Source organism: Martes martes (genome assembly GCF_963455335.1).
Source record: "Martes martes genome assembly, chromosome: 2".
In the NCBI taxonomy this organism is placed as follows: domain Eukaryota; kingdom Metazoa; phylum Chordata; class Mammalia; order Carnivora; family Mustelidae; genus Martes; species Martes martes.
The window spans coordinates 141856537-141871523 of record NC_137889.1 but is presented as its reverse complement, the minus strand read 5'-3'; the positions used below and the strand labels follow the sequence as shown (position 1 = coordinate 141871523).

Below are 14987 nucleotides of genomic sequence, written 5' to 3'. Positions count from 1 at the left end.
CACACACACACACACACACACCACTTAACTCAGAAGGGACATAGACCTCGATATAGGATCTAACACTAAAACCTCAAAGAAGGTAAGGTAGGAGTAAACCTTCACTACCTTTGGTGAGATCACACCTTCCTGGACATGGCATCAGAAGCACAAGCAATACAAGTAGATTGATTAAACTTCATCAAAATCAAAAACTTTTGCTGCAAAGAACACCCATGAGTGAGTGAAAAGGCAACCCAGAGAAAGGAAGGTGTTTGCAAATCATTTATTGATAAGGGACTTGCTCCCAGACCATATGAAGAATCTTAATAGCAAAGTCAAACAGCCCAATTTAAAGGCCTCAAATAGAGGTTTCTCCAAGGATAGGCAGATGGTCAAGGAGCACGTGAAGAGATACTCAGCGTCATTAGCCATCCAGGAGGGCAAACCGAAACCATGATGGGACACCACCTCACCTCCCTTATGATGTCCAGGATCAAACTGACAGCCAGTAACATGCATTAATGAGAAAGTGCAGAGAGAGAACGTGCAGAGAGTGGAACCCACATACCCTCGTTCCTTGCTGGTGCAAAGGCAGAAGGGCACAGACATTTTGGGAAGTCTGATGGTTCTTCAAAAGCTCAGCTACACAGCAACCACATGACCCGGCAACTTCACTCACAGGTACACACCCAAGAAAAATGGAAAGAAATAGCCACACAAAACTTTGTGCACGAATGTTCATCGTGGCATTATTTATTTATAACTCCCCCAAAGTGGAAACAACCCTTATGTCCAACAATTGACGAATGCGTAAACAAAATGTAGTTTATCCATGTGATGAAATATCACTGGATGAACCTTGACAATGTTAGGTAAAGTGACAGAAGTCACACACCAAAGATCACATATTGCATGAGCCTGCTTTAACAAAATGTTCAGTGTGGGCAAATACACAGAGAAAGCAGACTGGCGGCTGCCAGCAGCTGGGGAACGACTCCTAATGGGGCCAAGATTTCTTCTGGAGTGATGAAGGCATCCTGGAAATAAATCGCAGTGGTGGTCTCACCATAGTGGATGGCTGTGGATGGATGGATTGTATAGTGTGTTATGTCTCAACCAAACAAAACTTCTCTAAAGGTAAGCCACACTCTTGGCAGAATTCAAGTGCTCCAAAAATGCAAGCTATGAAGTCCAAGGGGAACTCTTATCTTTCTGGACTTCCATGCCCTCGATGCATCCCTGTCACCCATCATGCTCCCTCCCTGAGGTCCAGGACACCACACCAGGTGTCCCTTCCTGCTCCCCTCGAGCTCCTTGCAGACTCTCAGTCTAGGCCACACTCACTCTTCATCACCTGATGACATTGTCCCCGATGCGTGGAGGGCTCTCACACAGGACCCTGCAGACCTGCAGGGTCAGTCAGCAGTTTCCTGGGGAACCCCCCCCCCCCACACGATCTAGAAGCCCTCGAGCTCTGAATGGTCCAACCCAGGGCTCCGCAGCCCTGGGTTACTAGAGCAATAAGCCTGAGTGCCATGCTGGAATTCCCTTCTCTGCCCCCAGAACTGGTTGGTTACCAAGCCCCCAACTGCAGCTCTCTAACACCTACTGAATCCTTTCTTCCCTCCGCAACTATTAAACCGATGACAAGACTATCCAATCATCGAGCAATCCCTGACTGTAGGTGAATGTTAAGCAGCTACATGATCTCAGTGGTACTCACAACCCCAACTGTTCTCAGCAGGTGAGTGAATGGAAGCTTGTTAGATGGAAGAAGTTGCCCGAGATCCACAGCTGTTAGCACACCCAACCTCAAATCCCAAGATCCTAAGCAGCCAGGGAGATCCCTAGGACTCCATGCCACCTGAGGTCACCCACATAGCTGCATGATGGTCTCGCCGTAGTGACCAAGGAGTCTGAAGCCAGAATGCCTGGCCTGAGACACCAACATTAGCACTTCTGAGGTGGGAGCACTTAGCCGGTCATTTCATCCCTCTGTGGGTTAGGATGACCCCACGGTCATGCTAGTCAAGTGTCTAGTGTCTAGTGTGCTGCAGTTACCAGGGGGCCCTGGAGCAGTCTCACCGCAGGACATCATTACAACAGCGACAGCCGCCGTTAGTCAGTTTTCCTCTCCGCAGCAGAGAGGTGACTAAAATGCAGACTGATCATTCTCCCTTTAGGGGACAGCTCTGTGGAGACCTTGGGGGACAATGTCTGAACTCTTCAGACTGTCTCTCCAGTTGATCTGCCGGGTCCAGGCGCCAGCAGTCTCGCCCCCAGCAGCTCCGGCGGGGAATGGGTGTGCCACCGGCCCTTTGCATAAGCCATCCCCCCCCTCCCCTCTCGCTAGGCGCTCCGCCTCTGCGCCGCCCGTGCTGCCCGCGCCGCCTGGGCCCCCGGCCCCACGGATCCGACCTTGAATTTCGCCGTCCCTCCTGGTCTCTGGGTCCCCACACCGTCCAGCGCACACAGCAGGCGCCCGACGAATGTCCTCTGGGGCGCGGCAGACATCCGAAGGCGAGCGCCGCCCCGATAGGCAGGCTGACAGCACGGCACGCCTCCCGGCCACCGTCCGCCCCCGACGTCATCACAGCGCGCCGCCGGCCCGTTGCCTGGGAGACGCGGGGCGTGCTTGGGGAGAGCCTGCCTTGTGGGCGGGTGGGTCTCCCTACGCACTCTGTGTGCGGGTCTTGGGGTGTTTGCTGGGTAAGCTGATTCCTGGGCCCCCTCCGGAGCCAGGACATCAGAACCGTGGGTCGGAGCGGCTGCACCGCGTGCTCAGCGATATTTGCGAGCGGTGCTACTACCCAGTCCCGTCCAGGCCCCCGGGCGGCTGCTTCCTGGCGCCCCTCCCGCGGCCGTCTCCGAGCCCGCAGTCCAGCCCGGACTGGACCAGCCCGCTGCCGCGCTGCTGTTTCCCAGGGCAGTTGCAAACTTAAACACCTCTCCCCAGCCCTGTCTGGGGCTGTGTGGAGGCTCCAGACCTGCAAACCTAAACACCTGCTCCCCAGCTTTGTCTCGGGCTGTGTGGAGTCTCCAGACTGAGCCGGCCCCTCCCCTGAAATGCGCGGACATCAGAGGAGACGGAGATGAAAGTCCGCGGCCTCCCGCCGCCAGTTGCAGACACTGGAGGCAGGCAGGGTCCACCTTTCTCAGGTGGACCCACCTTATGAGGGATAAACAGCCTTAGCTAGACCAGAGCCCGGCTTCCAGGACCCCGCAGTCGTCGTCGTCGTCGTCGTCGTCTTCCTTTTTTTTTTTTTAAGATTTTATTTATTTGTCAGAGAGAGAGGGAGAGAATACAAGCAGGGGGTGCCGCAGACAGAGGGAAAAGTAGGCTCCCCGCTGAGCAAGGGGCGGGGGAAACCTCGATCCCAGGACCCTGGGGTCATGACTTGAGCCAAAGGCAGACACTTACCAAATGTGCTACCTAGGCACTCCTGACAGTCTTCTTTAACATGTGAAAATCTTGCACCAACTTGCATGTTCATGCAGCCACTTTGGAAAACAGTGTGGAGATTGCTTAAGAGATTAAAAATAGAGCTACCCTATGACCCTGCAATTGCGCTACTGGGTATTTACCCCAAAGATACAGATGTAGTGAAAAGAAGGGCCTTATGTACCCCAATGTTCATAGCAGCAATGGCCACAATCTCAAAACTGTGGAAAGAACCGAGATGCCCTTCAACAGAGGAATGGAAAGAGAAGATACGTACATATATACATATATGTACATATATACAATAGAATATTATGCCTCCATCAGAAAGGATGAATACCCAACTTTTGTATCAGCATGGACGGGACTGGAGGAGATTATGCTGAGTGAAATAAGTCAAGCAGAGAGAGTCAATTATATGGTTTCACTTACTTGTGGAGCATAAGGAATAACACGGAGGACATGGGGAGATGGAGAAGAGAAGTAAGTTGGGGGAAATCGGAGGGGGAGATAGACCATGAGAGATTGTGGACTCTGAGAAACAAACTGAGGGTTTGGGAGGGGAGCGGGGGGTGGGGGAAGGTTGGGTGAGCCTTGTGGTGGGTATTATGGAGGGCACGTAATGAATGGAGCACTGGGTGTGGTGCATAAATAATCAATCTTGGAACACTGAAAAGATAAAATAAAATTTTTTTAAATGTGAAAATCCTGTTGGAAACTTGCTTTATGTCTGCCCCTCCCAACCCAAAGCTGTATAGACAATTTTTCCTCACTCCCCCAGGGCAGCTCTTTCTGCCCGTGGGTCCTGTCCCTGTGCTTTGATAAAACCACTTTTTTTTTTAACCCAAAACATCTCGAGAATTCTTTCTGGACCACTCACTCCCAAACCCCACATTGCATCAGATCACATCAGAAGCGACTGGATCTGGCAATTTACCACAAGAAGACCAAGGAAGACCAAGTCAGAAGGTTTCCGTTTAAAGGGATCTAAGAGATTGACACTGTGGTCACAGGAAGACAAGTTCAGTTTTTGGGATGCATGAAGTTTAAGACGTCTCTTGATGAAATTTGGAAGTTTTGGATTTGTGAGCGAACAGCTAAGAAAGAATTTTTGAGGGGCCTTTGGTGCAAAAAGGTGTTTTTATTAAAGCACGGGACATTACCTGTGGGTAGAAAGAGCTGCACTGAAGTCGTGAGAAGTGGATCATTATATACTTTTTCATTAGTGTGGGTTAGGGATAGCATAAGGAATTGGGGAGCAAGGCTTTCAGGACCTTGAGGGGCTAGCCGTTGCTAAGATCAGGTTACTTTTAGTCTTTAATAAAACGTAAACATTAGGGCACTAAGGCAGCCCTGAGTTCCTTGGGAAGGGCCATGCTCTATAGGTTTCAAGAGTCTGTGGGCTTCAAGCTGTAATATTTAAGCTACATTTCTCTCACCTGTGTTTCCCTCATCATTTTCGCCCCTGAACAAATTTGACCCTTAAATCTTTAAGATTGCTGGGGGGTGGGTCTCATCTTCTGGAGCTGCATCCTGCTGGAAAGGGGTGGAGATGGGAGATGTGTCCCTACCTATGGGTTGAGATTGCTCAGTTGAGGAATGAAAGGAGTTAGGAAAGGCTGAGGCAGCTGTATCTGGAGTTGATTACATATAGGAGTCTCCTTGAGCAGAAAGGATCATCTGTTAAGGCAGGGAATGGGGTAAGTTTGTTAAAACCCTCAGAAAGTTACAAAGCACATGCCTAAATGGGATTGCAGATCATTATAAAACTTAAAATTCAATTATTTATTTAACCAAGGTGGCAACAAGAGACTTCAAAGGCAAATATGTTGGGTTATATGGTTGTTAGCAAAACTCAGCTCCTTTAATGTTGAAGAGTTTTAATTGATTAATTAAAGACCCGATAAAGACAAAATATAGAAAACTTGGTTTTCTGGGCAGACAGAAAAAAAAAAAGACAAGGTCTTTTTAAAGAGAGAGAAAAGCAGAATTTCAGTCTTATACCCGTGTACTTTTAAAATCCATTCATTTCAGGGGCTCCTGGGTGGCTCAGTGGGTTAAGCCTCTCAGGGTCCTGGGATTGAGCCCCACATCGGGCTCTCTGCTCAGCAGGGAGCCTGCTTCCTCCTCTCTCTCTGCCTGCCTCTCTGCCTGCTTGTGATCTCTCTCTGTCAAATAAATAAATAAAATCTTTAAAAATTTTTTTAAAAATCCATTCATTTCAGTCTTAGTCCTGACAGCACATAAAATTCCTTTCCAAAGATTTTCTTTCATAAGCCTTCTACAACATTTTTATTTACTCCTATTTTGACTTACGCCCTTCTTTAAAAATTGGTCTTCATTACATTTAGCTGAATTTTGACTCTTAGAAGCCTTAGTCTCCCATGAAAACTAAGTGTAATCAATTGTGAACTGTCATGCCATAATTATTTAGATCTGAAATGTATAAATATAAATATATTTTATAATTTATAATTTAAAACATGTTTTTTCATACTACAATCTTTAAAGAAAGCACAAAGCTTATTTACCACCGGACCCAAATATCCTTAGTTTCTCTGCAATAAGCAGTCAAAAGCACAAACCTACATCCAGTAATCAATGCTTTAGCACTCCATCCTATGTAGAAGAGATGTAGATGTCCAGCAATTTCAATCTCATTTACCATCCAAGCAACACTTTAAAGTTTCAGGTTACCAAACACATTGAGAGCTATCTTAACAATGACCCATGAACATCTTGAGACCGATGAAATTAACCATCATTTTAAGTCATCTTTTTTTTTTAAGATTTTTATTTATTTATTTGACAGACAGAGATCACAAGTAGGCAGAGAAGCAGGCAGAGAGAGAGGAGGAAGCAGTCTCCCTGCTGAGCAGGGAGCCCATTGCGGGGCTCAATCTCAGTACCCTGGGATCGTGACCTGAGCCAAAGGCAGAGGCTTTAACCCACTGAGCCACCCAGGCACCCCTTTAAGTCATCTTTTTGCTAACAAATTGCTGCAGAGACAACACAAGCTTATTGGACCGTCAGTAAATCTTGGTGCTGATAACTTTAGTGCTGATAACTCTAAAGACATGTCTATCTTAATTAAACCAACAAACTACAAGTTAGTTTACATACAAGTTAGTTTATATTCTGTTCGACCCAGGTCCACTGAAAAGTCCATCAATTTCTTCCCCGTTGTCAAATTGTACCTGGTGCACCAGTGGGGAAATCTGAAGTGGACAGTGTTAGGTCCAAGTGGTTACTCTTCCCTTCTGGACAATAAGATGAGGAGGAGAGGCCAATGGTGCCAGAAGCACCCAGATGGTTAGGAAACAGGTACGTAGGCCACACTCAAGGTTGTGTCGCAACAGGAGGAACACTGGGTTGTTGGGGGAGCAGAAAAGGTGAGGTGCTGCCTGAGGCAGAGGAAGAGGTTTCCCCATTCTGAGCTCAGAAGAGCAGACAACATGGTTTCTTTCCACCAAAGTAGAAATATGCAGTCTTCATTCGTCCAGAGAAGACAGGGAAATTCCCCCAAACAAGGGAGTTTCATTAGCTGCTTGGGAATAGTCCTTAAAGTCCTGGTCCTAAGGTAGGCTAACCACAGTTGGCTCCAGTTATTTTTTTTAAGATTTTTATTTATTTATTTGACAGGCAGAGATCACAAGTAGGCAGAGAGTCAAGCGGGGTGGGGGGAGCAGGCTCCCTGCTGAGCAGAGAGCCTGATGCAGTGCTGGATCCCAGGACCCTGGGATCGTGACCTGAACCGAAGGCAGAGGCTTTAACCCACTAAGCCACCCAGGTGCCCCTACAGTTATTTTTATATTGAGTCCAATTAGCCAACATACAGTACATCAGGTTTTTTTTTCAAGATTTTTTTTTAATTATTTGACAGAGAGAGAGGGATCATAAGTAGGCAGAGAGGCAGGCAGAGAGAGAGGGGGAAGCAGGCTCCCCGCTGAGCAGAGAGCCCCATGCGGGGCTCGATCCCAGGACCCTGAGATCATGACCTGAGCCGAAGGCAGAGGCTTAACCCACTGAGCTGCCCAGGTGTCCCAGTACATCAGTTGCATAAAACACCCAGTGCTCATCACATGTTCTCCTTAATGCCTTTCATCCAGTCACCCCATCCCTCCACCCTCTGTCCTTTCTGAATTCCTCAGTTTGTTTCCCAGAGTCTAGAGTCTCTCATGGTTTGTCTCCTTCTGTGATTTCTTCACTTTCTGTTTTCCCTTCCTTCCTGTGTGGTCCTCTGCGCTATTCCTTATGTTCCACAAATGAGTGACACCATATTGTAACTGTCTTTCTCTGCTTGGCTTATTTCACTCAGCATAATCCCCTCCAGTTCCATCCATGTTGATGAAAATGGTAGATATTCATCCTTCCTAATGGCTGAGTAATATTCTATCATATATATGAACCACATCTTCTTTATCCATTCATCCATTGAAGGACATCTTGGTTCCTTCCACAGTTAAGCTATTGTGGATATTGCTGCTATAAACACTGGGGTGTATGTGCCCCTTCTTCTCCCTATGTCTGTATCTTTGGGATAAATAACCAGTAGTGTAATAGTCGGGTCCTAGGGTAGCTCTGTTTCTAACGTATTGAGGAACCTGCTTTCCAGAGTGGTTGTACCAGCTTGCATTCCCACCAGCAGTGTAGGAGGGTTCCTGTCTCTCCACATCTCACCAACATCTATTGTGTCCTGTCTTGTTAATTTTAGTCAGTCTAGCTGGTGTAAGGTGGTAACCCAATATTCATTCTTCTTGGGCACACATGGAACTTTCTCCAGAATAGACCACATACTGAGTCACAAATCAGGTCTCAACTGATACCAAAAGACTGAGATTATTCCCTACATATTTTCAGACCACAATGCTTTGAAACTGGAACTCAATCACAAGAAGAAATTTGGAAGGAACTCAAACACTTGGAGGTTAAAGAACATCCTGCTAAAGAATGAATGGGCTGGCCAGGAAATTAAAGAACTTAAACAACTCATGCAAACTAATGAGTATGAAAACACATTGGTTCAAAACTTCTGGGATACTGCAAAGGCGGTTCTTAGAGAGAAATACATAGCCATACAAGTCTCTCTCAAAAAATTAGAAAAATCCCCAATACACAAGCTAGCCTTACACTTAAAGGACCTGGAGAAAGAACAGCAAATAAAGCCTAAACCAAGCAGGAGAAGAGAAATAATAAAGATCAGAGCCGGAATCAATGAAACAAAAACCAGAAGAATAATAGAACAGATCAACAAAAGTAGAAGCTGGTTCTTTGAAAGAATTGATATGATTGATAAACCTCTGGCCAGACTGACCCAAAAGAAAAGAGAAAGGACCCAAATTAAAACAATTGTGAATGAAAGGGCAGAGATCACAACCAGTACCGAGGAAACAGAGACAATTGTGAGAACATATCACCAGCAACTATATGTCAACATATTAGGCAATCTGGAAGAAATGGATACATCCCTGGAAACTTATAAATTCCCAAGGCTGAAACAGGAAGAGGCAGGCAATTTGAACAGACCAAAAATCAGCGAGGAAATTGGAACACTAATCAGAAACCTCTCCAAGAAACAAGAGTCCAGGGCCAGATGGCTTCCCAGGGGAATTCTACCAATCATTTAAAGAAGAATTAATATGTACTCTACTGAAGCTGTTTCAAAAAATAGAAATGGAAGGAAAACTTGCCAACTCATTCTATGTGGCTCCAGTTAGTCTAGACGTTAAACCCAGGAGTTGGGTGAACGGAAAACCCCCACATCTGTTAGGAGGAGGCAGAGTGAGAGGGTCAGCTTCCCCTTCCTTAGGGAGGGCCTGTTTCCTCCATCCTGGGTTCTATCAGGAGGAAGCCCATTTTAATAATTATCATTTAATCTTTCAGGAGAGAGTTTACTGGCCTGGTTAAGTGAGCAAACATGTTCTGCAGGAGGCTCTTAGGTCGGGGTCCTGAGTTAGGGCCCTGAAGCCCTGGATCTGGGGTACCCCCATCCATCTGCCCTGTTCCCTTCCTGCAGGAGAGATCTAGGGGATAGATTCTACTGAGGCCATGCAGTGTTACCGGAGATCAGTCCTTTCTTAAATTTTGCAACCTGAAATCATTCCAGTGCATTAAAAGGCATTCCAATGGAGAGTCCAGGGAACTGAAGAAGAGAGAAGGTCCATTAGCCAAGAAACCCTCCCCCAACTCCCAGGTGGCATCCCACAAAAGATATGTCAGAGATTCCTGGTGTCAAAGTGACCTGAAGCATCCCTCAGATGGAATGGCTATGATCACCACCGGCCCTCAAAAGCCATGTAGGAGGAAGGCAAGCAACCCCCTGCTTCCTCATCATTTTCTAGACTGCAAAGTGGGTGCCAGGGCATGGACCAAGACTCCATGCCTTGTCTTGAAGGCCGTGCCCTATTTTACCTTGCCTTGAAGAACCCGCAGTTGATAACCATTGGAGAACCCTAGAAAGGTTTTCCAAGGGAGAAGTTACCCAATTTTGTAATTCAAGTAGTTAGTAGAGGACATTGACAGAAGACAGTAAAGATAGAAATCCATCATGGTCTAAGTAACATTCCAACACATGTAGTCAACTTACATGTTAGCTTCTCGGTCCTGGGTTGGATTTTAATTCCATTGGGTACTGGTTTCAGCTGGCTCCCAGTGGAGGTCCCACGGTCAGAAGCAACTAGACCAGCGATGTGAAAGAGATCGTGTTAGACCAAGGAGGAGGAGACCTCACACGGGAGTCAAGATTGGGACTTAGGTGCTCTCCTGTGCCCAAGACAGACAGCTTTGTGTAAGGACAGGAATGAAGAGAGGGCACCAAGTTTCTAGGTCTTATTACCATCCTGGCCAGGGTACCAACTTCCAGCAAAAGGCAACCCTGTAGACCAGCCTCTAGCTAGAGGATTGGAGCCTAACCAATGGGTATGAAAGTGTTCCAACAAGACCACACTCTCTGAAATGCCCCTGGAATGAGAGCAAAGGAAGAAGAGAGGAAGCACTCACCAAATTTGCACCACGGCTCAGAGTCCCGATGAAAGGACTCGAAGCCCCATGTTGTGGGCCAAATAATTTGGGACAGTTGGGGTTTGGAGAAAATGGTCAAGAAAGAATTCTTAAGATGTTTTTGATGGAAAAAGGTGTTTTTATTAAAGCTTGGGGACAGGACCCATGTGCAGAAAGAGCTGCACTGGGGTTGTGTGCAGTGGGTGATTATATTAGATTTCTTATCCTATGGAAGGAAGGTGATATTAAGGTCCCAGGAAATTGATTCTATGATTTTTGGAGGACTGTTATGGATAAGATTGCTTTTTTTCTTATAAATCATTGAGACAATTCCAAACTCATGGAGATGCATGTCCTGTGTGACTGTGATCTGTATCAGTCAACCGTTTGGGTTTTTCCCCTTCTTTTGTTCTCCAGCAGCCAGAAGTGCTTGAGGAATGTCACACATCTCCCACCCGGGGGAGGTTTTGGGGTGTTAGCTTGGGGTTTGCCCCCAGCTTGCCTTTTGCTCCCCCAACACCCATGGGAGAACTGTGTGGCGACGCTCGGCTGATATTTGGGAAGTCTCTCTCTGTTCCCATTCCACTCTGAAATACCTTCTCCTTTGTTCCATGGCCACACCTTGTCGCATTTGTGATTCTCATTGAAAACGGACTCAGCATTGGGAACACTGAGGTAGGGGAACTGATAGGACTCCATTTCAGAAAGGTTTCCTCTCCGCAGTTCCTCTGCTGGGTCCCGTTTACTCATGTTCCGCATTTTGCCTCTGAATGAGCCCACGAAGCCATGTTCCCACTTCACGGGGGGAAGCAAGAAAGTGAATCGTTCTCTGAGTTTTGTCCTAGGTCCCCGACACCTGATAACATCTAAGAAGAGCTGGGTCCCAAACTTGTTCCAGGACATTATCTCCAAGCAAGCCTCCGCCGATGCTGGCTTCAGTATTCCCATCTTTGGTTATGTACAGAATTACATTTTTTGAAAAGATTTTATGTATTCATTTGACAGACAGAGATCACAAGTAGGCAGAGAAGCAGGCAGAGAGAGAGGGGAAAGCAGGCCATCTGCCGAGCAGAGAGCCTGATGCGGGGCTCGATCCCAGGACCCCAGGATCATGACCTGAGCTGAAGGCAGAGGCTTTAACCCACTGAGCCACCCAGGAGCCCCCAGAATTACATTTGTCATTCACCTAACACTCTCCTTTGACTGACGCTACCCTGGATTCCTGGGGGAACAGTACCCTGAACCCTTTTCCAGTATAAACCCCTAACCCGAAGTGAGGAAGAGGCTCCTTCTCATTTCCTTTCTGAGTCTCCCAGACACTTCATCCGCTCCTCTCTGTCACTCACACTATACAGTAAACTCTGTTTTCACTTTCTCTGGCTTCCTTTGATTTCTGTCCTGTGTGAAGCCAAGGGACCTCTTGGCTGGTCCTGTAGGACCTTCCCCTGTGTTCCCAGACTCAGTATCAGGGGGTTCTTCCTGTTGCAGAGGCAGAAGGAAGAGTCTGGATGACTGGCTAGGACCCTGAACCTACCATGCTAAGCCAACAGAATTAATTCTCCACCAGGCACTGTTTCCAGCCACAGGTCTGCATCATTACAAGGGGTTCCTGAGTCCACAGGAGCACCCAGGAGGGCCTGAAAATCAAATAGAAAATAATGGTCTAATAAGGGGCGCCTGGGTGGCACAGTCAGTTGAGCAACTGACTCTTGGTTTTGGCTCAGGTTGTGATTTCAGGGTCATGAGATCAAGCCCCATGTCAAGCTCCGTGCTCAGTGTGGAATCTGTTTGAGATTTTCTCTCCCTCTCCCTCTCCTCTCCTGCTCATTCTCTCTTTCTCTCTCCCAAATAAATAAATCTTTATAAAAATTACCAGTCTAATAAAAGTACATGCCAATGTTTTTCAAATGGATATATTTTTGAGAATCTTTTATAAAATGAATGAACTAGAGTAATAATTCACACCTTTAGATCAGTTTCTTCCAAAATAATGACTACTAGAAAATGATTTGGGTTCACATGTTTTATTGATATCAGATAAACATCTTTCCACTTGGAAATCACTGCAGTCCAATGCAGAGGGGGGGAGCAGGCACTGGCGGGCAGGCTAGAAGTAAAGACGGAGGAACAGGTGAACTGGTGCAGGGGAGAGGTGGGAAGGCCTGTGGCAGGCAGCCGGTGCATGGGTGTGGGGTGACTTTGTACTGTTGGTTCTGTATCTCGTGGGGTGGTGGGCATACACGAAGCAGAGGCTCCCCGCTCTCTCTCCACCCAGCCCTCTGCTTCGCAGTTCAGTGCAACCCTTCAGGCTGCTCGGGGCTGGATCATAGCCAGCTTCAGTTTTATTGCTTCATCTCTCCACTGGATCCCTGCACAGGTGACGGGGTTCAGGACTACTGTTCCCAGCTCTGACCCCAGCTTTCCTACACAACCCACCTCTGGTCTCTGCTTGCCAGCCCCCCCCCAGCACCCCACACTCAGTTTCCCCTTAGGACACAGTGGCCTTAGGACACTGCTTGACCCGAGTCTGACAAGGAGTGTGCTTTAGACATCTCTGGATAGGACTAGGTGGTCTCTGAAACTTCTTGGATGGTGGTGAGGTAGGAAGAGAGGAAGGGGTCACACTCAAGTTTGGGTTGTCCTGCTGGGATCTGGGTGGATAGAGACGCCTCTGAGACCAGCAGAGGAGGGAGCAATTTAGGGAGAAAAGAAAGGGAACTTGGTTTTGTGCAGGTTTTGTGAGATATTTCCTGGTAAGACTTCCAGGAGAGGCAGTGGAGCAGGTACAAACAGCAGGGCAGGCCAAGAGCTCTTGCGGTGACATCACTGAGAATGAACTGGCAGTCCTCTGCAGCGGTCCCCATCCACCCATTTTTGATCATTTTGACATCTCTCCACTCCACCCCATTTGGCCCACCCATGCCTTGCTCATCTTTAGCCCTTTGCTCTATTGGCCATCACTGGTAAGTGCAATGATTTGAACACATTTTTATTACTCAAGTTTCCTGCCTGGCTCTGGCCATTTGTCTCTCTCTATCCCCATCCTTCCTTCCTCGCCCACTCCACGCTCCCTTCGCTCGCAGATCTTTACACTCAGTAATTAACTAGGTAGCTCCTCTGTGCCAAAAACTAAGGCTAGGGCCTTGGTGATGAGCAATCCAGACTTTGGAGGTACGAGCCAAGAGGTGGGTGAAATCTGTTCTTGTTCCAGCAAGGAGCCGACAAATTCTTATGCAAGGATTCTCGCCCACTGCCAACTGGAATTTTCCACCCGCTCTGAACATGTCTTCTGGCTTCATGACCTCTCACTCCAGAGCCCTAGGCCTCCAGGTTTCTGCTGCCTCCTCTCTCTCTCCTGGGCTCCTGTGACACACAGCAGGGCAGCAGGGACCCATCAGCCAATGCCAGGACAAGCTAAAGTCTCCACATCCCCCAGAGGGTCTGGACACATAGAGCACTGCGCCTGAGACACTTCCCTTTTTCTGTAACCTCTGAACCCCGAGGCCTCTGAACCCACAACCCTGTGTTGAGTGTTACACTTTTCATGTTTCAAAACCATTGTCTTAGATGTCTGCCTCTGCCATTGTTCTGAAGTTTGCTCAAGTGCCTGCATTCAGCTCTGCTTTCTCCACACTTGGCGCAGGTACAACCCCACATATTAGCAACTGGCAAGGTTGTCATTACTTGTCTTTTGGCTGCTCTAACCAGGCCCCTTCGGACAGAGTTGGGGGTTGAATTCTGTTCCTCCCTTAAAAAAAACAGGTCCAAGTCCCAGCCCAGTATACCTGCGGCCTTATTTGGAAATAGGGGCTTTGCAGAAGAGACTCGGAGAAAGTGTGTGACCATGGAGGCAAGGTATGTGGCTACAGTCCAGTCATGCTAACAACTGCCGGCAACCATCAGAAACCAAAGAGGCAAGAAGTGTTCCCTCTCGGGGCCTCCAGAACCATGAGAGAATGAATTTCTGTTGTTCCAAGCCCCCCCACTGTGTGGTGATTCGTCATAGCAGCCCTCAGGAAAGAGGAAGAGAAACAGTCTCATTTAAATTGTGTGTTGGGGGGAGTGCCTGTGTGGTTCTGTCTGTTTTATCCAACTCTTGATTTCAGCTCAGGTCATGATGTCAAGGGTGTGAGATTGAGCCCTGTATGGGGCTCCATACTCCACCTGGAGTCTGCTTGAGATTCTTTCCCTCTGCTCCTTCCTGCTCATCCTCTCTCTCTCTCTCTCTCTGTCAAATAAATAAATAAATAAGAGTTGGGAATCCTTGAAGGGGGAGCACTCACATAAGTACCACTCACTACAGCTGGCATCACCAGCAGAAAGAATTATTTGGGACAAGAGAGGACATTTTTCACACGGAATTCCATCTCCTTTTAAGACAAAGAAGGAAGGTCCCTCCCCACCCTAGCAACAGGGCATGAAGCACCCTTGCCGCCAAGGACAAACTGCCCAACCTCGAACTCCCGGTCTTCTCCATCCCCAGTTTCCTCCTAAAACCTAAGAGAAGCTGACCTTTCCTCCGTCTCTGCAGACCTGTCTATGGCTCACCATAGCTCGCACGAAG

The 14987-nt window shown here is 47.6% G+C and overlaps 1 protein-coding gene across 4 annotated transcripts in view; it reads right to left on the bottom strand.

Annotated features, from left to right (window-relative positions):
• ACOX3 (acyl-CoA oxidase 3, pristanoyl) overlaps positions 1–2546 on the bottom strand; it is a 44233-nt gene extending 41687 nt beyond the window's left edge. The window contains exon 1 of one of the 4 annotated variants that reach the window (XM_080796248.1): positions 2401–2546. The gene's annotated coding sequence lies outside the window, so the exon portion shown is untranslated. Of the gene's footprint in view, positions 1–550 lie in introns of all 4 variants that reach the window. The other 3 variants (XM_080796245.1, XM_080796250.1, XM_080796247.1) reach the window with 3 other exon arrangements.
• Positions 2547–14987: the final 12441 nt, after the last annotated feature.